Source organism: Lagenorhynchus albirostris, chromosome 1, assembly GCF_949774975.1.
Source record: "Lagenorhynchus albirostris chromosome 1, mLagAlb1.1, whole genome shotgun sequence".
NCBI lineage: Eukaryota > Metazoa > Chordata > Mammalia > Artiodactyla > Delphinidae > Lagenorhynchus > Lagenorhynchus albirostris.
In genome coordinates, this window is record NC_083095.1 from 183859224 (window position 1) to 183862666 (window position 3443).

At 42.7% G+C, this 3443-nt stretch overlaps 1 pseudogene; it reads right to left on the reverse strand.

The window, feature by feature from the left end:
- Positions 1-260: 260 nt before the first annotated feature.
- LOC132504247 (ras GTPase-activating protein-binding protein 1-like) lies at positions 261-1651 on the reverse strand (annotated as a pseudogene).
- Positions 1652-3443: the final 1792 nt, after the last annotated feature.

Sequence of the window (3443 nt, forward strand, 5' to 3'; positions counted from 1 at the left end):
AGTCTTTTTTTTTCCCTTCTTCTTTAAAAATCCATTTTTCCTAAAATATCATTCCACAAAATTGGAAGTGAAGGACTAAAATGGGGTGAGGGGGGAGCTAGGAGAACACACCATTAACACAAAAAGTAAAATTGTACAAACTTAAGCAGTTTATGATAGACTAGGATCAGATTCCAAGATACCAAAAGTTGGCTGAAGAAATTCACCATTCTGTGGGAGCTAGGGTTTGTACGGCTGCCTGAAGATCGGTGAAGAGCAATTCACTGCCTCGGAGCACTGCCCCTTCCCACTCCAAATCCTGGGTTTTGCACCATGCCTCCGCGGGGGGGCGCCTCTCATCCCACCACCCAACCCGCCTTGAGGGCCTCCAGGTCCCTGCAGGCGGTTATCTCAGCGGTCCCCTTCCCGGGCGGCTCCAGTCTTCTTTTCTTCCACATTCAGGCAGACCTCACCTCTGAACATGATGGGCCTGTTGCAAAGCACCTTCTGAACAGGCTCAGAATCATCAAACAAAACGAACCCAAAATTGGGTAATTTCCCACCACTGTTAATATGCAGCTCCACCACATTCCCATAATTTTGAAAAAAATCTTTAAGTTCTACTCCACCTCATGAGGCAGGTTGCCAATAAAGAGCTGGTGGCCGTCAGGGTGTCTCACGATTCTTCGGGGTTCAGCATCACCTGCTCACCAGCCTCAAGGACTGCTCTAGGTTCCCTCTGAGGAGGAACATTCATTCGCTGTTCTCGCACCCTTTGATCCCTCTGAGGCCTCTGCGGTGGAATCTGAGATTCAGGCTTAGACTCTGGACGAGGCTGTGAAGCTGGTAGTTTAACAACATGAGGTGGTATCCCAGTAACTGGAACAGCTCCACTGGGTGGAAGGTTCTTGCTGGTCACAGATGCCCAAGAAAAGGCTCTCAAGTCCTCCTGCACTGTCTGGGCTATGTCTGCAGGCGCTGGAGAAGAGCTCTTCTGAGCAGCCTTAGGAGCAGTTTCTACCAATACACTCAGACATTTCCTCTTGGACCACAGACGCAGGTTCTTGCTCTGGTTCTGGTTCAGGATCAGGCTCTGGTTCAGCAACAGGTTCTTCTAAATGTCCTTCTAAGTCATTGCTGACAGTTGGATCATAGAAAGTTCCAGAATCATCAGGTACCACCTCAGTGGTCTGCTGTCTTTCTTCAGGTTCCTCTGCTTCTTCTTCAGATCCTTCCTGAGGCTCAGTGACTAAGCCACCAAAGACCTCATCTTGGTATCTGAAGATATCATTGTGAGCATAAAAATTATTTGCAGCAGAGCCCTCAGGAGCAAGGACAAAGGTCTCATGAATGTCCTCAAAGCCTGGCTGTTATTAGAGAGCAAGCCCATCACCTGGACCACCACACCGTCATTCAGAGTGGCATGAGTGTCGACATGACGGATCTTAGTGCGGCAATTCGTGAAGTTTTGTGACATCACTTTCCTATGGATATTTTTCTGTCCATAGACCACATCTACTGGCTTTCCATTTGAATCCAATCCCCCATGGACATAAGAAGAGTTCTTTCCATAAAATTTGTGTAGCATGTCTGCGGCCTGGTTCAGCAGTGTGTAATACTGTCTCACAAATTCTCACCTGACCAGCAGGGGACTAGGCTTCTCCATAACCATAGCTTTGGTCAATTCAACCTGCATGGCTGAGCGGGAGAGGAACGAGCTCTGCTCCACACACGGCAAAAAGCAAAAAACCCCTCACTCAACTGCATCAGCACCAGTTGCAAAACTTAAAGCTATATCAGCTGGAGAATTGAACCATGGACCTTAGAAAAGAAAGAGGTATGCTCCTGGCATCCAGTTGTGAAGAGCGGAGGGGACCAGCCCCAGAGAAACCTGTATTACTGCTCATCAGGGCATTATGTCTATAAATCTAATAACTGTCTATTGGTCTGTGACAAGAGAAATGGGAACTCTGTCCACAAAATCAGAAAAGGGGTAACGTAGTCTGGTGAGGGGAACACTGAGGTTTTGTGGGACAAAAGATCATGGGCAATCCAGCTAAGGTTTTGTATCCAGTTTTATAATAGTCTATTTGAAAGCCATATATGAATACATTTTCTCATGAAAACAGGGGACTTGTAACTTTTCAAATTGCAAAATCACTTCTGATAATTTAACTAGCCACGCCTTAAGTCAGGGTCTATAGAAGTACAATGGTTAATTTTATGTGTCAACTTGAATGGGCCATGGGGGACCCAGACATTCGGAAAAACATTATTCTGGGTATTTCCATAAAGGAGTTTTTGGATCAGTTTAAAATTTAATTTGATAAGGCTGAATAAAGCAGATTGTTCTCCCTAATGTGGGTGGGCCTCATCCAATCAGTTGAAGGCCTGAATAAAACTGGAGGCTGACTCTCCCCCAAATAAGAGGAAATTCTTCCTGTTTGGCTGCCTTGAGCTGGGACATCAGATTTTTCCTGCCTTCAGGTTCAAACTGAAACATTGACTTCATGGGTCTCAAGCCTGCCAGCTTTTGGCCTGGGACCACAGCTTCAGCTCTCCATCACACCCAATCCTGTCTCTCAAGCTGGCCAGTGGCAGCCTCCATGATCATATGAGCCAATTTTTCATAATAATTCAATCATTCTCTCTCTTCCTCTCTCTCTCTCTCGATATATATATATGTATTTCAAACTGTAAAATCAAAATAAAATTATATATAATACATAATAATATCATATAAATATAATCTATAATATAAATATATTATATAATATAATTATATATTAATATAGCATAATATATAATATCGATATATAAAGCATATAAAGTATAATATAATTATATAGTATAAATATAATATGATATATAACATATATAATAATATACAAAAATATATAAGATATATAAAATATATAGTCTGACACCCAGGCCTGTGCCCCCCCATTCCCCCATGCACTTCTGAGAAGTGAGATATCTCATTTTGGAAGAATAAGGGAGATGAGAAAAGAAGAAATCATGTCCTTCAACACTGACAGATGAATTATTTAATCAGAAGCAAGAAACTGTGTAGAAAGTGAGACACCGAGGCAATTTCTCACTCCTCAGGCACACAAAGAAGAGGATGGCAATGCTTTTCAGACCATGACGAAGAATTGTGGTGTCTCATTGTGATTATTTTCCCAAATCAATGGGCGCTGGCTAATTAATACTTCAACAGAAAATTTTGCTCCAGGAACTGTTAACACTTTTAAAGTAAAACAAAGAAACAAGAATTTTTTTAAACATCTTTATTGGAGTATAATTGCTTTACAATGGTGTGTTAGTTTTTGCTGTATAACAAAGTGAGTCAGCTATACATATACATATATCCCCATATCTCCTCCCTCTTGCATCCCCCATCTCACCCTCCCTATCCCACCCCTCTAGGTGATCACAAAGCACCGAGCTGATCTCCCTATGCT